The sequence below is a fragment of the Mus musculus genome, chromosome 18, assembly GCF_000001635.26.
Source record: "Mus musculus strain C57BL/6J chromosome 18, GRCm38.p6 C57BL/6J".
In the NCBI taxonomy this organism is placed as follows: domain Eukaryota; kingdom Metazoa; phylum Chordata; class Mammalia; order Rodentia; family Muridae; genus Mus; species Mus musculus.
The window spans coordinates 26,143,454-26,168,070 of NC_000084.6; the positions used below are offsets into that span (position 1 = coordinate 26,143,454).

The window sequence follows — 24,617 nt, forward strand, 5'->3', positions numbered from 1 at the left end:
CAAAACCTCCATGTTGTAAAGATTTACTGTCATTTTAATATGTCAATTCATGACAGATCCATCTTAAATTTTCCTTTCTAATTATATATTAGTCATTTGTTCTGAAAATCCTGTCAGTTTTAGCATGGCATATTTCTTCCTGAACAACCCTCCCTTCTAATTATTAATTTAAATGATACTTTTAGTTTCTAAACTAAAGGTTAACTTTGTTTATTATGCATAGCTAATTAAGTCTATCCATTTAAAAAATCTACTTCTATGCCCATCCTAGTGAGTTTTCTCTCTAAGCCAATGGTGTTGCTGATAGGGAAAGCTTTATGAGGTTGTGGGGTAGTAGACTCGCTCCACTTTTCTGTAACTGAAACTGTCCTACAGAAATGATGACGACTTAACTATATATTCTTCCTTTTCTCTTCCCCAGACTTACTGACTTCTCTTCAGCCAGACTTTGTTTACATCACGATTGAGTCTGCTTTTAATCAAGCCAGCAATATGTCAATGCCCAATCCAATGGAAATTGGTGGTTTTCATCTTGACCCATAGGTAACATTTGACACAATGCCCATGGATGTGTCTCATGACTCATCTTCAAGTTACAATTCTCCACAGTGTTGTTTGCACACTCCCATCTTTCTATTTTCTTGGCTTGTTAAAGCAACCTGCATTGAAGACTAGGAGACACATAGTTCCAGAGAGCTTTCTGTAGTGTAGAGTATCCTATAGCCAACCACCAAGGGGCAGGCCTAGAATTTTAATCTTATAACTGTAAGGAAATGAATTTGGACATGGAAGGATGTCTCAGTGGCAAAGTACTTGCTTACCACGTTTCAACTCCAAGTACCACTAGGAGGTTGATGGGGTTCTGGGTTGGGTAGGGAGGATGAAAGGAACACATCAACAGCTTGAATAAAAGTAGAAGTGGATTCTCTGTCTATTGAGTCTTTACGTAGACACCTATCCCCTGTTAGCACTTTGTCTATAGCTTTGCAGATGGCCCACTTGAACCACAATGAGTCTGACATTCTCCTATGAAATAGTCACACTATTTTGTATTATGTCATAGGATTGGGAATGTTGTTTAAACAAAGGAAATGGATAAAATGACAGAGCAGTGGTGGCCTCCTCAGCGTAACACACTTTGTATTGTTTGACTTCTTTTGATCCATCTAACGCTCATACATCTCAACTGTACTGTTGTGTGGGTATTTCACTCATTTTCACTCACAGGTATGTAGCAATTTATGCTTCAAATATATCACACTTTTAAAGATTTATTTTTAATTTTCAATTATGTGCATATCTGTCTGTGGGTATATGCACAGAAATAAAATATGCCTTCTTTTTCCAGAAGAGGTTTTTTGTTTTTTTGTTTTTTTGTTTTTTTGTTTTTTTGTTTTTTTTTTTTTTTTTGGTGCACTGGAGCTGTGTGATTATAGGAACTGAACTCAGGTCTTCTGCAAGAGCCATACCTGTGCTTTAACCTCTGAGTTATCTCTCTATCCCTGACATTAAAGACAAAACAGAAAAAACAAAACATTTTACTTAGAGTTCATTCATATGTTGATTGTTTCCAGCTTGGTTACCCTGAATAAATCTGTGATGAATAGTCTTCTATATATCTTAGGTAGACATCACTATTCATTTTTATTGAGTAGGTATTTATAAATGGGACTCTTGATTAATAAGTTACAGCTTTAAAACAGATCACTAAAGTGATTTTTGATGTGATTACAAGGCTTTGCAATCCTGTCTATTAAAATAGCATCTTATTTCCTTCAAATCGTTGTCAAACTTTGAAACTGACAAGAGTTGAAATTTTTCTTTCCATGTGCGTAGTCTTATCCATCCAGAGGTTTCAATCACTATTCCCGTGATAAATCTTGATATCATGCTTACTGAAATACTTGCAACAAAATAGCATTTTGATGTCCATTTTGGAGATGCACTTGTTCATATCTTTTGTGTACTAGTTCATTGGTCTGTTCTCTTGATTATTTTGAGAAACTTAAAAATTATTTTGAGAAATGACCATTCATACTTCAAATATTGATTTTACGCTGTTTTTTCACTAGGGTGAAAAACAAAAATGCTGATTAGAAGAAAAGTATGTTCATGACCTTGAAGTGGGCAGATAGTTGTTAAACACGGTAAGTCAGCAGCACTAAGAAAATTATTGATAAACTGATTTATATAGCTATTTTAATAACTCCTTGCAAGTCTCAAATAATCCCCTTTGCTTTTTCTGTTCTTGCATGTACTCATTCTTTCTAATGAAGATTCAAGTAGATTTTAGTTTATAATTATTATCTATAGTTTAGAATTTGTTTCCTGCTGAGACCCAGTCTTTTTTGTATTCTGGAAATATACTTTAATAACAGAGTCATATTTTGCAACTTTGAGTCTTCACTTACTATGGGTCAATTCTCTACTTAGTCATAGTTTTGGGTCTTTATCCCACAGAAATAAATGTGAAACCTATTTATACTTAATGCAGAATGGAGTATCTAATATAATTTGAATGATGATAGCCTAAAGAAAAATAGCACTTGATTATTTATTTTCTCCCCCTTGGGCTATGTAATTCTTTAACTCTCCATCTAATGTATAAAACAGTGTTCATCCAGTGCAGAGTGGATGGAAGGCTCACAATTCTAATCAGTTCAGTCTATGCTACAAGTTTAACAACACTGTACAAAATAAACACTGTTTATGCCTGCATGTGATAACATTTCTTGACAATATAATTCTGGGTCTTGGTCCTTTCTGTGTCCATGTTCCAGCATATTGCTCCACCCATAATTCATTAATTGTGTAAAGGAATTAAGTTTATGTCTAATCCAGACTGAAGTGTGAGGAAGGTGTGGTTGGAATATAATGGTTCTGAAGACTGCTTTAGACTGATGTCATTCTCATCTATGTAAGTTATGAGTATTTGGCAAGAGTCTATGAGAAAAAGACTATGATAACCCTTTTGTCAATACCAAGGAGGTGTCAATAATGAAAAAAAAAAAAAAAAAAACTCGGCTCTGCACCCTGTCCTGGGAATGACAAATCAGACAATACCTATTATCCACGTGTCATTTCCTGGTTGAGGACATAAAAACAGATCAAGGCAAAACCCAGTGCGTGTTTAAATTAGCGGTGCAGATCGATGCCCATATTTCTTAGTGTCATGTTTCATTATGTTGAACTCTTTATGTCATCGTAACCCAAGGCATCTTAATGTAACCTGACATCCAGGCTATGTTGCATTAGACAGATAAGAAGCTCTGCATTTGGTTAATGGTTGGAAGTCTGCTAGTGCTCTTTATTTGCCAAGCTAAAGGTTATCACCTGCTGCATGTTGGTGGGGTCATTGCTGTCTCTCATTTAAGGCACCGCAGATTTAAATTTCTCAGTAAGATTCCCTTAGGTAGACTTCTCATCTTTTTATTTTCCCCCGATCTTCAATTTTGGTTTTAGGTAGTATAATTGTGTTTTATGAAAGCACCCTGATGTGATTTCTTAAATTGAGGCTATTACTTCCAATTTTTAAAATAGAACCATCGATTATCTTTTAAGATTTTGTTTAAATGCCATGACTTCCAATGTAGTTTTGTTTTTCACCATTTACTTTTATACTTTCTTGATTTTTTTCATAGCAAATTATATGTACTACTATGTAATAGTCTGCATTCTGATAACAAATTTTGAGGACATGAGGCTTAAGTTTGTTTAAAAAATCTATAATCTGTTTTAAGGTCAGAGATTATTGTGACAGATTGTGCTTAGCAATTCTGTAATCTGAAGCATCTATAAAATTCATTTGAGAAGCATTCAGGTATTTATTACCTTGTTGTTCTGCTAGCCTACAAAAGGTCTGGGGTAATAATCAGTAGTTTGCAATGATAAGAAAAGTCTATGGGAAACTAAATGGCAATGTATTACACTACACCACATTCTACTGAACTACACTACACTCTACCAGTGGACGGTCTAGTCAAAGTGGCTTATTCAATGTTGGCAAAAATAGCACCTTAAACACAATGGGTCAATAGGGAAGGTGGGTGAATTTTCATCAGAAGCAATGATGAATAGAAGACAATATAATGCTCAATCTTTTATAACAGAAAGAAAAACGACAGAGAATATGCTAAGAATTTGTACATAATGTTAAGATCCTTAAAAGCATCAGAATCAGGGTCTAGAGAAATGGCACAGTAAATAAAAGCACTTGCTGCTCTTCCAGAGGATCTGGCTTCAGTTTCCAGTACCTACATGGTAGCTCACAGTTGTCTGTACTCCAGCTGCAGGGTATCCAACACCCTCTTCTTGTCTCTGTGGATACCAGATATTCACATGTCCATCTCCACACCTAAGAAAAACACACATGTGTAAACTGAAAACAATTTTTAAAATGTCAGAAGCTACACTCATAAGCCAGTGTGACTACCTAAATGTGAGCTACACAAACACAAAGCAACAAAACACATGCCACAATGGATGGAAGGAAATCAAGAAGCCTTAACCCTACACAAAGAGCCATGGGGAACTAAGGAATTATAAGAGCAGAATGATAATAGCCTTCCACAAAGAAGTGCACATAACTTCACTATCAAATGGTCATCCCTGAATATATAGAAACAAGTAACAGCACACAGACTGAGAATGATGTAGCCATGTAAAAATTATCTGTGGCTATGAAAGATATTAAGGAGGAATATATGGGAGGAATTTCAGGGAGGAAAGGGAAAGGAGAAATATATAATTGTATTATAATCTCAAAATCTCATGAGTTTATATTATATTATTATATATTATGCAAATTTATATATGATACTATATTCTCAATCTCAAAAATAAAAATAAAGACAAATAAAGATGTTGCGTATGAAGTAAGTTTGAGAAAATGAATTGCCATATTTGTTAATATAAAGATGAATTTTGTCCCATTGAATGAAAGTAGTTTTAATGGAAGTCTGGGTCCACAAAAAGAAATGAAAGGTGTAAAGTGATTAATGCAGGCATTCATGTACATAATTTTACAACTTTTCTTGTTTTTTTTAGAAGGACGAATGAAAGTAAGGATGATATTGCAATGTTACAGTATAAACTGGTAGCTATAAAAGACAGAAATAGACAGTACTATGCTTGCAAAGTCCACAGTGGTTATATATTATGAGACCTGCTACTTAGATTTGGCCTTAGTACAAGGAGATAGGAATGGATCAATTCACATTCTTCTACATGATAACAGCCAGTTGTGCCAGCACCAATTATTGAAAATGTTGTCTTTATTCCACTGGATGGTTTTAGCTCTCTTGTCAAAGATCAAGTGACCATAGGTGTGTGGGTTCATTTCTGGGTCTTCAATTCTGTTCCATTGGTCTACTTGTCTGTCACTATACCAGTACCATGCAGTTTTGATCATAATTGCTCTGTAGTACAGTTTTAGGTCCGGCATAGTGATTCCACCAGAGGTTCTTTTATCCTTGAGAAGAGTTTTTGCTATCCTAGGTTTTTTGTTATTCCAGATGAATTTGCAAATTGCCGTTTCTAATTTGTTGAAGAATTGAGTTGGAATTTTGATGGGGATTGCATTGAATCTATAGATTGCTTTTGGCAAGAAAGCCATTTTTACTATATTGATCCTGCCAATCTATGAGCATGGGAGATCTTTCCATGTTCTGAGATCTTTGATTTCTTTCTTCAAAGACTTGAAGTTCTTATCATACAGATCTTTCACTTCCTTAGTTAGAGTCACATCAAGGTATTTTATATTATTTGTGACTATTGTGAAGGGTGTTGTTTCCCTAATTTCTTTCTCAGCCTGTTTATCCTTTGTGTAGAGAAAGGCCATTGACTTGTTTGAGTTAATTTTATATCCAGCTACTTCACTGAAGCTGTTTATCAGATTTAGGAGTTCTCTGGTAATATGAAAATACTAAGGAAAAGCTGATACGTCAAGGATACAGATTTCAATTTTAAAGCAACAGTAAAAATAAGAATGACAAACAACATACTTTAAAATCATATAAAACAGAATATTAAAACTAGTGAATTAACAAAATAAAAGACCACCAAATCAGAGAGAGAAAAAAAAAAAGAAAAAGAAAAGAAGACCCCAAAATGAGTAGTAATACTTAAAGTGGAAAATTAAACCACTAGGTTGGATGTAGATATAAAATACACATTGTCTATAAAAGGAAATTTAAAAATAAATAAATAGGATGAATTTTTAAAAGATTGTAAGTACTTAGAAATGTAATCGCAGGTGAGTGTTAACATATCCTTTCAGTAGTTAACATTACATACTTATGGATTATGTAAGCAACAGTGTTTTATTCAAATTAATAAATTATCTTACTCCACTTGATAGCTACAGAATACACATTATTTTCTACTGAGCATAGATATTCAGGTAAAGTGTAGTAATTTAGTTTCTAGCAAAGTGCATTACTGTCAAGGAATTGAAATCTTTTAAAGTATGTTTTCTGGAAAATAGCACTAAATTTAAAAATTAATGAGAGCAGTTGTATAGAAAATATACAAATATTATGAAATTAAGGAATATGTTTCTAAAACAACCCATAATTGAAATATGAGATAAGAGAAATTAAATGATATTTTGAGTGAATCATAATAACAATACTGAAATTTATACTTATGGACTAAATAAGGATTAACCATCGAAACTGTTGGCCTTAGGAAATGAAATTTAAAAGTTTGGTAATTTAAACAAGGATATTGAGATGCTAACACTGTCAGATATCGTTGGTAGAGCTATAATTAATATAACATCTTAAAAGCATGGGCTTCTCCCTTGTTATAAAGATAAACATAGATTTATGCATGGCCAGCAGCCTCTATCCTACTTATTCAAGAGGAACAAAAGCATTATTCTATACATGAATTACATAATGAAGCTCATAATGATTTTAGTCACATTAGTTTCAAATTGCCAACCACTCAAGAATGTATACAAATGAATAATGGTGTGTAATATAGTGATAGAGAAACATGAAACCAAAAGAAGTGGAAAACTAAGGATAGGGGAAACACATTCTCAAAAATAAGAGAACTTCCGCTCTTTTCCAGGAAAAAAAAAAAAAAAAAGACAGCATGTTCAACAAATGGTTTAGAAGAATGCAAATCGATCCATTCGATCCATTGCTATCTCTGTGTACAAAGTTCAAGTCCAAGTGGATAAAGGACTGCCATGGACCAGACCTAATCAGCCCCCCTCAACCCATGGGAATCAGGGGTTCAGACAGATGGGCATAGAGTCGGTGGGAACTGACAGACAGACAAAGACATGAGAGAGTGATGGATTTGAATGTAATTTGTCAAATTGAGCATCAAACTTTTTATTCAGAAGAAAATAGGAAAGTTGGGTTACACACCGGCAAGGTACAAATTGGTTACTGGATTCTTACATAAAACAGGAATGCAAGCATGGAAGGACTGGCAGGTACCAACTGGGATAAAATTTAATGTTTAACAACTGGGATCAAAAACAGCTCCACCTAAGGTCCACTTAATCTTAGAAGCCAGGGTCAAGGGCTTCATGCCCCTGTCATAGTTCCTATTCTAGTCTAATGTATAGTCCACCTTTCCCCCTAGGCCATTTAAATACTTGTGTATGGGTGTAACTCAGCTATCTATAATTCTTTTTTTTTTTTCCATTTTTTATTAGGTATTTAACTCATTTACATTTCCAATGCTATACCAAAAGTCCCCCATATCCACCCACCCCCACTCCCCTGCCCACCCACTCCCCCTTTTTGGCCCTGGTGTTCCCCTGTACTGGGGCATATAAAGTTTGCAAGTCCAATGGGCCTCTCTTTCCAGTGATGGCTGACTAGGCCATCTTTTGATATATATGCAGCTAGAGTCAAGAGCTCCGGGGTACTGGTTAGTTCATAATGTTGTTCCACCTATAGGGTTGCAGATCCCTTTAGCTCCTTGGCTACTTTCTCTAGCTCCTCCATTGGGAGCCCTATGATCCATCCATTAGCTGACTGTGAGCATCCACTTCTGTGTTTGCTAGGCCCCGGCATAGTCTCACAAGAGACAGCTACATCTGGGTCCTTTCAATAAAATCTTGCTAGTGTATGCAATGGTGTCAGCGTTTGGATGCTGATTATGGGGTGGATCCCTGGATATGGCAGTCTCTACATGGTCCATCCTTTCATCTCAGCTCCAAACTTTGTCTCTGTAACTCCTTCCATGAGTGTTTTGTTCCCAAATCTAAAGAGGGGCATAGTGTCCACACTTCAGTCTTCATTCTTCTTGAGTTTCATGTGTTTAGCAAATTATATCTTATATCTTGGGTATCCTAGGTTTGGGGCTAATATCCACTTATCAGTGAATACATAATGTGTGAGTTTCTTTGTGAATGTGTTACCTCACTCAGGATGATGCCCTCCAGGTCCATCCATTTGGCTAGGAATTTCATAAATTCATTCTTTTTAATAGCTGAGTAGTACTCCATTGTGTAGATGTACCACATTTTCTGTATCCATTCCTCTGTTGAGGGGCATCTAGGTTCTTTCCAGCTTCTGGCTATTATAAATAAGGCTGCTATGAACATAGTGGAGCATGTGTCCTTCTTACCTGTTGGGGCATCTTCTGGATATATGCCCAGGAGAGGTATTGCTGGATCCTCCGGTAGTACTATGTCCAGTTTTCTGAGGAACCGCCAGACTGATTTCCAGAGTGGTTGTACAAGCCTGCACTCCCACCAACAATGGAGGAGTGTTCCTCTTTCTCCACATCCTCGCCAGCATCTGCTGTCACCTGAATTTTTGATCTTAGACATTCTGACTGGTGTGAGGTGGAATCTCAGGGTTGTTTTGATTTGCATTTCCCTGATGATTAAGGATGTTGAACATTTTTTCAAGTGCTTCTCTGCCATTCGGTATTCCTCAGGTGAGAATTCTTTGTTCAGTTCTGAGCCCCATTTTTTAATGGGGTTATTTGATTTTCTGAAGTCCACCTTCTTGAGTTCTTTATATATGTTGGATATTAGTCCCCTATCTGATTTAGGATAGGTAAAGATCCTTTCCCAATCTGTTGGTGGTCTTTTTGTCTTATTGACGGTGTCTTTTGCCTTGCAGAAACTTTGGAGTTTCATTAGGTCCCATTTGTCAATTCTCGATCTTACAGCACAAGCCATTGCTGTTCTGTTCAGGAATTTTTCCCCTGTGCCCATATCTTCAAGGCTTTTCCCCACTTTCTCCTCTATAAGTTTCAGTGTCTCTGGTTTTATGTGAAGTTCCTTGATCCACTTAGATTTGACCTTAGTACAAGGAGATAAGTATGGATCGATTCCATTCTTCTACACGATAACAACCAGTTGTGCCAGCACCAATTGTTGAAAATGCTGTCTTTCTTCCACTGGATGGTTTTAGCTCCCTTGTCAAAGATCAAGTGACCATAGGTGTGTGGGTTCATTTCTGGGTCTTCAATTCTATTCCATTGGTCTACTTGTCTGTCTCTATACCAGTACCATGCAGTTTTTATCACAATTGCTCTGTAGTAAAGCTTTAGGTCTGGCATGGTGATTCCGCCAGAAGTTCTTTTATCCTTGAGAAGACTTTTTGCTATCCTAGGTTTTTGTTATTCCAGACAAATTTGCAAATTGCTCCTTCCAATTCGTTGAAGAATTGAGTTGGAATTTTGATGGGGATTGCATTGAATCTGTAGATTGCTTTTGGCAAGATAGCCATTTTTACAATGTTGATCCTGCCAATCCATGAGCATGGGAGATCTTTCCATCTTCTGAGATCTTCCTTAATTTCTTTCTTCAGAGATTTGAAGTTTTTATCATACAGATCTTTCACTTCCTTAGTTAGAGTCACGCCAAGATATTTTATATTATTTGTGACTATTGAGAAGGGTGTTGTTTCCCTAATTTCTTTCTCAGCCTGTTTATTCTTTGTATAGAGAAAGGCCATTGACTTGTTTGAGTTTATTTTATATCCAGCTACTTCACCAAATTGTTTATCAGGTTTAGGAGTTCTCTGGTAGAATTTTTAGGGTCACGTATATATACTATCATATCATCTGCAAAAAGTGATATTTTGACTTCCTCTTTTCCAATTTGTATCCCCTTGATCTCCTTTTGTTGTCGAATTGCTCTGGCTAATACTTCAAGTACTATGTTGAAAAGGTAGGGAGAAAGTGGGCAGCCTTGTCTAGTCCCTGATTTTAGTGGGATTGCTTCCAGCTTCTCTCCATTTACTTTGATGTTGGCTACTGGTTTGCTGTAGATTGCTTTTATCATGTTTAGGTATGGGCCTTGAATTCCTGATCTTTCCAAAACTTTTATCATGAATGGGTGTTGGATCTTGTCAAATGCTTTTTCTGCATCTAACGAGATGATCATGTGGTTTTTGTCTTTGAGTTTGTTTATATAATGGATTACATTGATGGATTTTCGTATATTAAACCATCCCTGCATCCCTGGAATAAAACCTACTTGGTCAGGATGGATGATTGCTTTAATGTGTTCTTGGATTCAGTTAGCGAGAATTTTATTGAGGATTTTTGCATCGATATTCATAAGAGAAATTGGTCTGCAGTTCTCTATCTTTGTTGGATCTTTCTGTGGTTTAGGTATCAGAGTAATAGTGGCTTCATAAAATGAGTTGGGTAGAGTACCTTCTACTTCTATTTTGTGAAATAGTTTATGCAGAATTGGAATTAGATCTTCTTTGAAGATCTGATAGAACTCTGCACTAAACCCATCTGGTCCTGGGCTTTTTTTGGTTGGGAGACTATTAATAACTGCTTCTATTTCTTTAGGTGATATGGGACTGTTTAGATGGTCAACTTGATCCTGATTCAACTTTGGTACCTGGTATCTGTCCAGAAATTTGTCCATTTCGTCCAGGTTTTCCAGTTTTGTTGAGTATAGCCTTTTGTAGAAGGATCTGATGGTGTTTTGGATTTCTTCAGGATCTGTTGTTATGTCTCCCTTTTCATTTCTGATTTTGTTAATTAGGATTTTGTCCCTGTGCCCTCTAGTGAGTCTAGCTAAGGGTTTATCTATCTTGTTGATTTTCTCAAAGAACCAACTCCTCGTTTGGTTAATTCTTTGAATAGTTCTTCTTGTTTCCACTTGGTTGATTTCACCCCTGAGTTTGATTATTTCCTGCCGTCTACTCCTCTTGGGTGAATTTGCTTCCTTTTTTTCTAGGGCTTTTAGATGTGTTGTCAAGCTGCTAGTATGTGCTGTCTCCCGTTTCTTCTTGGAGGCACTCAGAGCTATGAGTTTCCCTCTTAGAAATGCTTTCATTGTGTCCCATAGGTTTGGGTACGTTGTGGCTTCATTTTCATTAAACTCTAAAAAGTCTTTAATTTCTTTCTTTATTCCTTCCTTGACCAAGGTATCATTGAGAAGAGTGTTGTTCAGTTTCCACGTGAATGTTGGCTTTCCATTATTTATGTTGTTATTGAAGATCAGTCTTAGGCCATGGTGGTCTGATAGGATACATGGGACAATTTCAATATTTTTGTATCTATTGAGGCCTGTTTTGTGACCAATTATATGGTCAATTTTGGAGAAGGTCCCGTGAGGTGCTGAGAAGAAGGTATATCCTTTTGTTTTAGGATAAAATGTTCTGTAGATATCTGTCAGGTCCATTTGTTTCATAACTTCTGTTAGTTTCACTGTGTCCCTGTTTAGTTTCTGTTTCCACGATCTGTCCTTTGAAGAAAGTGGTGTGTTGAAGTCTCCCACTATTATTGTGTGAGGTGCAATGTATGCTTTGAGCTTTACTAAAGTGTCTCTAATGAATGTGGCTGCCCTTGCATTTGGTGCGTAGATATTCAGAATTGAGAGTTCCTCTTGGAGGATTTTACCTTTGATGAGTATGAAGTGTCCCTCCTTGTCTTTTTTGATAACTTTGGGTTGGAAGTCGATTTTATCCGATATTAAAATGGCTACTCCAGCTTGTTTCTTCAGTCCATTTGCTTGGAAAATTGTTTTCCAGCCTTTCACTCTGAGGTAGTGTCTGTCTTTTTCCCTGAGATGGGTTTCCTGTAAGCAGCAGAATGTTGGGTCCTGTTTGTGTAGCCAGTCTGTTAGTCTATGTCTTTTTATTGGGGAATTGAGTCCATTGATATTAAGAGATATTAAGGAAAAGTAATTGTTGCTCCCTTTTATTTTTGTTGTTAGAGTTGGCATTCTGTTCTTGTGGATGTCTTCTTTTTGGTTTGTTGAATGATTACTTTCTTGGTTGTTCTAGGGCGTGATTTCCGTCCTTGTATTGCTTCTTTTCTGTTATTATCCTTTGAAGGGCTGGATTCGTGGAAAGATATTGTGTGAATTTGTTTTTGTCGTGGAATACTTTGGTTTCTCCATCTATGGTAATTGAGAGTTTGACCGGGTATAGTAGCCTGGGCTGGCATTTGTGTTCTCTTAGTGTCTGTATAACATCTGTCCAGGCTCTTCTGGCTTTCATAGTCTCTGGTGAAAAGTCTGGTGTAATTCTGATAGGCCTTCCTTTATATGTTACTTGACCTTTCTCCCTTACTGCTTTTAATATTCTATCTTTATTTAGTGCATTTGTTGTTCTGATTATTATGTGTCGGGAGGAATTTCTTTTCTGGTCCAGTCTATTTGGAGTTCTGTAGGCTTCTTGTATGATCATGGGCATCTCTTTTTTTATGTTTGGGAAGTTTTCTTCTATTATTTTGTTGAAGATATTAGCTGGCCCTTTAAGTTGAAAATCTTCATTCTCATCAATTCCTATTATCCGTAGGTTTGGTCTTCTCATTGTGTCCTGGATTACCTGGATGTTTTGAGTTAGGATCCTTTTGCATTTTGTATTTTCTTTGACTGTTGTGTCGATGTTCTCTATGGAATCTTCTGCACCTGAGATTCTCTCTTCCATTTCTTGTATTCTGTTGCTGATGCTCGCATCTATGGTTCCAGATCTCTTTCCTAGGGTTTCTATCTCCAGCGTTGCCTCGCTTTGGGTTTTCTTTATTGTGTCTACTTCCCCTTTTAGTTCTAGTATGGTTTTGTTCATTTCCATCACCTGTTTGGATGTGTTTTCCTGTTTTTCTTTAATGATTTCTACCTGTTTGGCTGTGTTTTCCTGCTTTTCTTTAAGGGCCTGTAACTCTTTAGCAGTGCTCTCCTGTAATTCTTTAAGTGACTTATGAAAGTCCTTCTTGATGTCCTCTATCATCATCATGAGAAATGTTTTTAAATCTGGGTCTAGATTTTCGGTTGTGTTGGGGTGCCCAGGACTAGGTGGGGTGGGAGTGCTGGGTTCTGATGATGGTGAGTGGTCTTGATTTCTGTTAGTAGGATTCTTACGTTTGCCTTTCGCCATCTGGTAATCTCTGAAGCTAGCTGTTTTAGTTGTCACTGTTAAGAGCTTGTTCTTCAGGTGACTCTGTTAGCCTCTATGAGCAGACCTGGAGGGTAGCACTCTCCTTAGTTTCAGTGGGCAGAGTATTCTCTGCAGGCAAGCTCTCTTCTTGCAAGGCAGGTACCCAGATATCTGGTGTTCGAACCAGACTCCTGGCAGAAGTTGTGTTCCACTCACTAGAGGTCTTAGGATCACATGTGGAATCCTGTGTGGGCCCTTGCGGGTGTCAGGCGACTCAGCTGGCAAGGTAGCCCAGGGCTCGAGTGGAGTGGAAGGGGTTTGTGCCCCAGATCAAGCCCGGGTAGCCTGCTTCCCTATGTAGCGCAGTCTCAAGTTCTGCGCGATTGGATTGGGGCAGGCGCTGTGTTCCACTCACCAGAGGTCTTAGGGTCCCGTGGGGAGTCCCGTGTGGGCCCTTGCGGGTGTTGGGCAAGACTCTGCTGTCAAGGTAGCCCGGGGCTCGAGTCTCGAGTCGAGCGGAAGGGACTTGTGCCCCAGATCAGGCCCGGGTAGCCTGCTTCCCTATGTACCGCAGTCTCAAGTTCCGCGCGATTGGATTGGGGCAGGCGCTGTGTTCCACTCACCAGAGGTCTTAGGGTCCCGTGGGGAGTCCCGTGTGGGCCCTTGCAGGTGTTGGGCAAGACTCTCTTGCGGGTGTTGGGCAAGACTCTCCTATAATTCTAAGTATCTACTCTGGTTCCTTCTTAGATCACAAACTTCCTTCTTCCTAGATAATAATAAATTCCTATGTAGGGCAGTGACTTAGCTATCCATGCCCAAGGTCGGATCAAGGACTGCCTAGAATTTAGCTATATGTCAAAAAATCAATCCTTAGGAGCACTTGTAATACAGCAATATTAAGGGAAAGCACACAGATCTGTTTACAACTAAAAGCAAGGACAATGGAACATTCTTTACACAGGATGCCACGATTCCAGGAGACTAAGTTTCCGTGAACTTTCTGCTTCAGGACAGTGCCCAGGTTTTCGGGGCCTGTAGCACTTGTCACTACTGGAGTGGATGTAGCAAATGACCTCCACATACAAACAGATACACTGAAACAAATAGAGGAGAAAGTGGGGAAGAGACTAGAACACATCTGCACAGGGGAAATTTTCCTAAACAGAACACCAATGGCTCAAACTCTAATCCAAGATCAACTACAGACAAATAGTATCTCAGAAAATTGAAAAGCTTCTGTAAGGCAAAGGACATTGTCAAGAGGAAAAATTGTCAACCTACAGACTGGTAAAAGATCTTTATTAATCCTACATCTGATAGAGAAATAATATCCAATATATACAAAGAATTCAAGAAGTTAGACTCCAGAGAACCATATAACCCTATTAAAATGGGGTACAGAGCTAAACAAAGAATTCTCAACTGAGGAATCTGGAATGGCAGAGAAGTACCTAATGTTTAAGATTCTTAGTCATCAAGGATATGCAAATCAAAATGACCCTGAGATTCCACCTCAAACCAGTCAGAATGGCTAAGATAAAAATTTCGGATGACAGCAGATGCTGGTGAAGACGTGGAGAAAGAAGAACACTCTTCCATTGCTGGTGGGATTGCAAGCTGGTACAAATACTCTGGAAATCAGTTTGGCAGTTCCTCAGAAAATTGGACATAGTACTACCTAAGGGTTCAGCTATACCATTCCTGGGCACATACCCAAAAGATGCTCCAACATATAACAAGGACACACATACTCTACTATGTTCATAGCAGCCTTATTTATAATAGCCAGAAGCTGGAAACAACCCAGATGTCCCTCAACAGAGGAATGGAGATAGAAAATGTGGTTTATTTACACAATGGAGTACTACTCAGCTATTAAAAGCAATGACTTCACGAAATTTTTAGGCAAATGTATGGAACTAGAAAATATCATCCTGAGGGAAATCACCCAATCACAAAAGAACACACATGCTTACTGATAAGTGGATATTAGGCAAAAAGCTCAGAATACCCACAATACAACTCACAGACCATATGCAGCTCAAGAAGAAGGAAGACGAGTGTGGATGTTTAAGTCCTTCTTAGAAGGGGGAATAAAATAATCATGGGAGGTTTAGGGAGGGAAGGACCTGGGAGGAAGAGAGGAGAGGAAGAGAAAAAGGAGGGCAAGATCAGGTGTGGGAGGAGAGTGAGGAAAAGTATAGGTATGGAAACTTAATGGAGGTGTGTAGCAGTCAGGGGTGGGAAACGGGGTAGCCACTAGAAAGTCCCAGATGCTAGGAAAGCAAGAGGCTCCCAGCACCCAATGGAGATGCCATTAGCTCAAATACCCAACAAAGGGGAGAGAGAACCTGTAGAGACTATATCTAGAGGTTAGGTATGGCCCTAGTATTGAGAGATGGGGCCACCCACCCATCTCAAAAATATTAAGTCAGAATGGCTTCTGTTTAAAGGAAATACAGGAACAAAAAGTAGAGCAGAGACTTAAGGAAAAGTCCGTCCAAGAGACTGTCCCATCTTGGAATCCATCCCATCCACAGATACCAAACCCAAACACTATTGCTGATGCTAAGAAGTGCTTGCTGACAGGAGCCTGGTATGTCTGTGCCCTGAGAGGCTATGCCAGAGCCTGACCAATACAAAGGCAGATGTTCACATCCAGCCATTGGACTGAGAACAGAGACCCCATTAGAGGAGTTAGGGGAAGGAATGAAGGAACTGAAGGGGTTTGCAACCCCATAGAAAAAAAACAATAATATCAACAAACCAGAACCCTCCAGAGCTCCCAGAGCCTAAACCACCAACCAAAGAGTACACATGGAAGAACCCCTGACTCCAGTTGCATATGTAGCAGAGAACTGCCTTATCTGACACCAGTGGGATGGGAGCCCATGGTCCTGTGGAGGCTTGATGCACCAGAGTAGGGGAATGCTAGGGTTGTGAGGTGGGAGTGGGTGGGTGGGGGTGGGGAGTACCTTCATAGAAGCAGGGGAAGGGATGATAAGTCAGGGGTCTTGTGGAGAGGAAACTGGGAAGAGAGATGACATTTGAAATGTAAATAAGTAAAATAACCAATAAAAAACCTTCCCCCAACCTTTTTTCTGCCTCATTTCTTTTGAAATCCAGTTTAACACAGAATCCTATCCAACTAAGCTTGATGGTTTGCATCTACCTAGTAATGTTCTCCTCTTCTTGAAATCTTGCTGTGTGCTGTATTCTGCCTGGCTCTTACACACACACACACACACACACACACACACACCACTGTATGATTATTTCTTTCCCATTTGTTCTCTTCTTTCCTGGAATATTACAAACACTGAAAACATTCCTCCTCTTGTAGCTAGCTTTTCTTTTCCATCATCCTAGTTAAAAGTAAAACACTCTGTAATACATTTTTATATTAAGAGCACAGTTAGATAGGAATTTGAATTTTAGTACTGCAATGCACACACTATATAATATTGGCAAAGTAATTTTCATTTATGAAAGAGATTAGCAATTCTTCTTCCATTAAGTTATTTGTGGATTAAAAATCTGTTAGCAGAGTACCTCTTAAGCATCAGTCATGGTTGTTGACAATGCTGTTGGTGATGATTTTGCTACTGGGCAGCTACAACTTTGTAAATTATGTTCATAGCCTTGTTATTTGAGACTAAATGTGAATTTATAAGTTATATAATCTAATCAACTTTTTAAGTGCAACTAAAATTCTGATGTCAGAAAGAAATTAGCCTATCATTATTTACTTTGTCTTAAAAACTTCAGGGCTGGTGATATGGCTCCATGGTTAAGAGGACTTGATAGTCTTAGAGAGGATTAGATTCCATTGCCAGCAGCCATGGCTTACAACCAACTGTAACTTCTGGTTAGCAGTTTCCCACAACCTTTTCTGGCCTTTTCAGGCACCCATACATAAATGGGTTTATGGACTCACAGCCAAGGCATATATATATATATATATATATATATATATATATATATATATATATATACACACACAAATAAAAGTAAAACAAAGCTAAATCTTTCAAAAAGAACAATTTTCAACCTTCAAAGTTTATGATTTGAATTATGTATCCTCAGCCTCTAATGGGCCTCACTGAATAGACATTTGCCATCAGGCTTGCAAACCCGAGTCTGATTGCTGTGATAGGCATGTTGTGTGAAGAGACTCAACTCTTTAAAGTTATCCTCTGACTTTCATGCATTCATGTGGCCTTCTTGTACAAATTAATAATTTAATGTAATTCAAATGATAACTACATATACTAATTCACAATTTAACAACACATTGCCTCTGTATATAAAGTATTTCACTATGTATGGAAGTATAGTGTATAAGGTGAAACTCAGAGTTTCCCAATTGCCATTTTTTCTATTTGCATGTGCAGTACAGAGCACATCTGTTCTTGTATACCCCCACATGTTCATTCCATTACAGTTTAAAACAAAAACACCTGACTTAACTGTTGTCAGTCCACTGGGTACTATGACCTCAGCACTTAAAATAAAGGGCCCTTGCCACACATTGTTTGTGTAATTTCTGTGTCCCTTGGTTTAGTCCCTTAGTCTAGTAAGCAAAAAAATCTCAACTAGAAAATGCCAGTCATGACCTAGAAGCTACCCCAGGACCTCACTGAGTCCCTTTCTTCTTTGCTCTCAAGGATGAAATGCAATGCCATGCTAAGAAGTATATGTGGGCTTCTGCAGATGGTAAGAGAAAAACATCTGAGACTTGTAGTTTGGAAAATTAGCTCCAAAATGCTTTTGCATTACAGGAAAATGGGGTCTGTGAGGGTGGTGTTTTCTGTGGCAGCTCTATTGTCTTGCTAAAATACCGTCCTGTTCTGAGGCACACTGGGTGGTGCTGGAGTCTCTCTTAGCTTGCCTTCTTTCTCCTGCCTTAGGATCCCAGGGCATCCGTGGTTAAGTGAACTAAGAGCTGCTGATCATTGGGATTTCCTTTAACCAGTTTGAGACACATTCTTTTCCTTTCAATTTTTGATGTCAGCTCCTAATGTGTTGGGCCAAACACGTTGGAACTTGTTAAGATTCTCCAAATAGCTTCTTTGTGCTGGTGAAATCACACCAGTGACAGGCCCTCACTCCATCTCCCTGGAGCTTTTATGCATGTGTTATGCCCCCTACTGTCTTCATCACTCTGTCTCACAGAGGACCTGACATTTCCGTGCCAGAACTCAGACACCAGTAACACTTATTATTTTTTAAAACTTCGCTTCTCATGTATTTCCCCCTTATTCCAACTCAAGTGCCCAACACAATAAAGTTGCCACACTCTGCCTTCATTGGAGTGAAAACCATTCATTTGTTGTCTCAATTTAAGATTCCTGAATCCAAAATAAAAGGGCATTCTCTATGGACTCAGTGGAACATTTAGCAATTCATTCACTTTCTTCACATGCTACTTATTTAAGCACTCAGCGGTTGGTGGCTTTGATGTGGAGTGGTGAAATTATAAAGACATTATGTATCATAAAAATATAAATGAAAGAAAACACAGATGCTATTTTATATCAGGCTAAATTGATTGCTGTCATATTAAGGGTATTTTGGTTTATAAATTATTCCTGTTTCAGCATATATCCTTGTGTAAATCACTACTTTGTCTTTTATTCCTGTTGCCTTCCTGCCTTCCTGCCTGCCTTCCTTCCTTCCTTCCTTCCTTCCTTGCTTCCTTCCTTCCTTCCTTCCTTCCTTCCTTCCTTCCTTCCTTCCTTCCTTCCTTCCTTCCTGTCTTGTTTGTCTTTCCTTTTAAAAAATAAAAATAAAACAAATTTCACATTTCAGCACACTGAAGGCAAGAAATCTTAGGGTTTTAATATTCAAATCAGTACCATACTTTTTTCCAGAAGTTGGAAAAGGGGGCTTGTAAAAGATTAACAGCATGCATAATTAGGAAGATTGTATGCTGGGTGTATCTAAATGTCCTTGGAATACAATTAGTTTATAAACTATATTATTCAACATTTATTTTTTGGAAAGGGTCTACAAATGTAGCGATGTCTTTGATATTTTCTGTAAAGCCAATAATGTTGTTTTAACAATGCTACAGATTTTGTCTACCTCATTCTTTGTTTGTCCACTATCTGTTTTTTTTTTTTAATTAAGTCTCAAGGTTGGCTCCCTGCTGAGGTTCTGACCTGTACATGGGGAGAAAAGGCAGCTTCAAGATGCAAAGTAGAACCTTTCAGCACCAGGTTGTCTTAGGAACCAGGGGTAATCCTGGTGGGACTGTTAAGAGATCTGGTTTAGTTATTACAGGAAGTGCATTCCCTAGTAATCCCATGAAAGTAAAGCTGTTGGAGGAGCCTGAAAGATGGAAAATTATTGGCATCTAAGTAAAAATTTTCCAAGAAAAAGAATTCATTGCGAACAAGGGTGCCTTCTCCTATAGTGGGAATGAGAATAATATCAAAGTTGGGAGAATGTGAGAACAGAGGCAGTGAGAAATTTGGGGATCACTCAGACTATCTATCTATCTATCTATCTATCTATCTATCTATCTATCTATCTATCTATATATCTATCTATCTATCAACCTACTTATCTATCTATCTATCTATCTATCTATCTATCTATCTATCTATCTATCTATTAACTATTATTACCTAGATGGCCTTGTTTGTTTAGACAAAAAGAGATATCTAGAATGAGCTGGGATCAGGTGATTTGAGTTAATACCATCAATACAACTACCAAGAAAAGCTTCTTTTGCTGCTACATTAGGTAAAGACCTACTGTCTTCTCAGTCTTCTATTGTCCCTTTTGTAATGGACCACTGCACTTGCTAGACATGTCCACATAACCCCTGCCACAACATTTCGTTTCTTGGTGACTTATGACTTCCTTGGCATTCTTTAACGCACACTGAGCAACTTTCTACTAATTAACAACAGATTCTCAGCTAGCATCATGGCTCTTAACTCATGGCTTGAGCTATATTCCTCTCTCATACAACCTTCGGCTCAGACTAGTATACCTCAGTCATCCTTGCCCCCGCTGAAGTTGCTCCCTCCTGCCTAGTTAGAGCTTATCCAGGAACCGTGGCAATGATTTGCAAATTATAGTGTAATAAATTCTTAATCCAGTTTTATTTTAATATCTTCATTAATTATGTGGAAGACTGAGACAACCGCCTGCTAATTAAATTTTCAGATGTTGCTAAATTGGGAGGAGTTGGAAACCCAGCCAAGAGCCAAAATGCAATCTTGGGAAAGCTCTGAGGATACAAGTAGGAGTAGAAAGATAGCAAGGCCATTTATGAAGAAGAGTTCCATTATCTTGGGGAGAGAAGAATCCTGGAGGATCCAAGCAGTCATGAACTGTGCTAAAATGGTGACAGGGGACTCAAAATGGGCAATGACATATTTTTCTTCTTTGAGAAAAAAAGTTGTTGCCTTCACTCTGGTTTAGTCCCGATGACTACCAAAACCAATAAAGAGCCCCAGGAAGTCAGTGGGTATACAAATCTTACTTTTGGCAACCCCTAGCTCTTTTCAGCTGCTGGGGCTCACAGAGATCACTCTTGTGTGACAATGATTTAGATGAAACAGAAAGCACTATGGGAATAGAGAAACTTGTTGCCTTTCACAGGGTGACCATAATTATTACCAATCTCCGTTATGTTAAATTTAATTGCAGTTGATTGGGGGGGGGGTCATGGCATGTGGGAGAAAAGAGTAGTAGAGAAATGGCAGCCAAAGTAGTCAACATGGGCTTCTCCCCCTACATGGACTTAGCCCAAATCATGGAAGTGGACCTAGTTTGGGGGGGGGGGATTTTGAAGACCCTTAGAGTCCAAGTCTTGTGCTAGAGGGAAGAAACACCTCACTGGCTTCATTAACTCCTTCAGGCCAGGTTACCGGGAAATTTTAGTTAGAGGAAATGGAGTCTGGGTGCATTGCTGTGCTTTGAGATCAAGCAGTGCTGCCATCAAGGGAAGAATGTATTTTTCTGGAGCTTTCTTTTAATCCCTCTTCAGTAACCTCATTTGCATGCTCGTTGTTCTCAGTTGTTCTCAGTCTTAGCCACTAATTTGTAATCCCAAATTCCTTGCATATTTTTCTGCCAACTGGAAGTTATCTGTAATGGGTGCCTTTGATGTGGAGGAGGAGGGGGCTGAGAGATCAACATTCAGGGCTCACCATCCCCAAAGCCAGATAAAACCCCAATAGTAATAATGTCTGTCTTGCTATAAGAGAGGAGGGAATTGCATCACAATAGTAAAAACTAACCAACTAACCCAAACAAGCAACAGCACCTGCCCACACAGTCACACTAAACACAGTAAACAAAGAAACAAGCAGGAGCAGCAGGAGCAGCAGGAGCAGCAGGAGGAGCAGCAGCAGCAGCAGCAGCAGCAGCAGGAAAACAAGCTTTGGAGAGCAACGTTTTATCTACATTTTTCTCAAACAAGATTTTAAATGCCAGAGGTCATAGACAACTGTCTCTCTTTCCTGCACATTCCACATCCAACAAGTGGTCAGCACAAAGCTAGCCCCCAATCACTAACACAAAACATCAACAAATCACTATTTCTCCCCATATAATTAGGCTCTCACATCACAAAACATGGGAATGCGTGTTTTTTGTTTTTTTTTGTTTTTGTTTTTTTTTTCTGACAGTCTAATAAAGAAAGGCAGAGGTTGGACACGATACAATTTCAGTCTAAGGAAACTCAGGTAATTCTTTTACCAAAATGTATCTAACAACTCCTCCAAGGAAACACTGGATTATTACCTCCTGGTTGCTATCTGGTGATTCTCTTAGCAGAAGACTTGAAAAGAGCCAACCAATAAGTTGAGGATTAAACGAGAGAGGCTAATAGGTTTTTCACCTTATTTTTCCTGTCATTCCTTCATGGATTAAGCTAAGCCTCCATCTATGTTTCACCAGGGAGTCCTTGGGATTACAGTTTGCCTTTCTGTCTATCATGCTGACAGCGCTTCAATGTTGACTCGATTTTGATAAGCCCTACCACTCATCATGTGGCTCCTTTTAGTCAAAGCAGGTATATAATTTATGGTGCCCAAAGCAGTTGTTAGTGTGAAAGAATTAACTAGGAGGGAGGCATGTTCACTAAGACAGTCACTGAATCCTTAAGTGGCTGCTCCTGACTAGTTTATGAACATTAAGAGTTTTCAGCAAGGGGCAGACACATTTGTCATTTATATATGTTTTTTCCCCTGCTTTAGTAAGAAAAAAATAAATTTAAATCACTACAGGTTCCATATCAGGGTCTAAATGGATACAGGGCAATTATGGTTTGCAGAATCTAGAGTACACTGACACCAAGAAGATGTTGGTGAGGTAAGAGTAGGATTTGAAACAGCAAATAGAGTGAATAGGAGTCCAGATCCCACCTGGACAGTGAAGGGAATCTTTCTCTGGAAGTTATAGCTCATGATGAAAAAAAAGATACTGAGCAGGTTTGAGATGCTTGTTCAACTACCCTTTGTCAAAGTATTAAGGCTCTGACTCTCTAGGCTAGGTTGTCATATGCTAACTAAGGTTCTATTGTAGTTTTCTTTCTAGTGCTGGTCAAAAATCAACTTGGGGAGAAAGGGGCTTATTTCACCTTACATTTTAGATAATAGCTTATCACTGAGGAAAGACAAAACAGAAGAGTGGAGGCTGAAACTTCACAGGGGCAATGGGAGAGCACTGACTACTGGCTTGCTCAGCTACCTTCCTTGTGCTGGCAGGGTCTACTGCCTAGTGATGAGAGCATCTAAAGTGGGCTGTGACTTTCTCCATTAATTAGCAATTAAGACATTGTTTTACAGACATGTTCTTAGGCCAATGTAATGGAGGTAATGTGTCAATTGGGGTTCCCTCTCCTGAACCCCATTCATGTTGACAACTGAAGCTAAGTGTGATAATCAGGTCTTATTTCTTGACTTATGTCCCATCCAAAAATGTTTCAGAGTGTTAAGGTCATGACCATAGTATCTCAAAAACAGAGTCTTCACAGAAGTAATCGAATGGAAACTCATATCCTTAGGGTGGGAGTTAATCTAGAATGATCAATGTCCTTATACAAGGGGGAGTGGCATAAAGACATGCACATGAAGCATGAGTTAGAGACAAGGTCACGAAGAGTCTTTTATAAACTATGGAGTGCCAAAGATGGCTATGCATCTAGAGGAGATACATGAAGTCGGTTTCCCCCAGTCTTTGAAAAATGAGCCCTGTCTTTATCTTTATCTTAGATATTTGCCTTCTAGATACTAGTCCACTAGGTTTCATTTGTGGTACTTTATTACCTTTTGGGATGTTTCACCTAAACAGACTTGCTCAATGTTGTCAAAGAGTCACTTGGTTGCCAAGGGGACTATTAGAGACTATTTGAATGCAGGATCACTGAAACTCCACTTGTTCTTTATTACTCAGTGGGGATTCGGGCTTGATCTTTAACTAGAGTGCAAGAAAGGTTAAGACATTTTCTCTACATCCCACAGAAAATGAAAGGATGTGCAGTGGTTGGTATGCAGAGACTTCCTTTTAAGGTTTCCTGTTCTAAAGCCATATGGGTCATTAGGTCATTAGATAGGTGGCCCAATTAGAATGCATTTAAGGTTCTCAGAAAGTTTGTCTTTTCTTTGTTCAAACCTTCTACTTCAGCTGTTTCCATTTTTTTAGGTTAAGTTTTGTTGTCTTTTGTCTGCAAGCCATAATCTTTCAACTGTTTTTATTTTTTCCAGTGTTTTGATCTCAAGGCAGGAGTGATTTTCCTGTGTAACAACAAATCATTTGTCTAGCTTCCTCAGGGATGAAGCTTCCCAAGCAAGTCGATTGGCCAGGTTTCTGATACCGATCCTTAAAGTTGATCTACTGATATTCACAATTTTAACAAATTCCAATAGAATTTTGTCTAAAACATATCACTCAAGTTTTAGCAGTGTATCTCGTTTTATTAAATAGCATTTAGGCCATCATTGCTGCTTAATGTCATCATTATTAACATCAATTGGTACACTGATATAACTCAAACTGTGTTAGGGTTTTCCCGTCTTAGTAGGGACTGACAATGTTACTTTATAAGATTTTCATTTAAAAGATAAAAATTTGGTTATCCATTTTCATACAGTGAAGCATCATCAAATCTAGTGCCTGGAAACCCACAGTTTATTATTTTTCTTAATACTGTAGCTCAGCTACTCAGGTGGAACTCAACTAGGCAGACCTTTCACACCATTTGATGTGAGCAAGACTTATTCACACAGCAGACTTTAGTGGAGGACTTGGCTCTATAAAGTGTTTAAG

The 24,617-nt window shown here is 38.5% G+C and overlaps 1 long non-coding RNA gene across 23 annotated transcripts in view; it reads left to right on the forward strand.

The window, feature by feature from the left end:
• The window catches only part of Gm33228, a 395,277-nt gene that overhangs the window by 322,175 nt on the left and 48,485 nt on the right, over positions 1-24,617 (forward strand). For 21 of the 23 annotated variants that reach the window (XR_877236.3, XR_877240.3, XR_877243.2 and 18 more), the window contains 3 exons: positions 422-543; positions 1,064-1,227; positions 2,073-2,147. This is a non-coding gene — a long non-coding RNA (predicted gene, 33228). Of the gene's footprint in view, positions 1-421; positions 544-1,063; positions 1,228-2,072; positions 2,148-17,995; positions 18,045-24,617 lie in introns of all 23 variants that reach the window. The other 2 variants (XR_003952589.1, XR_877250.2) reach the window with 2 other exon arrangements.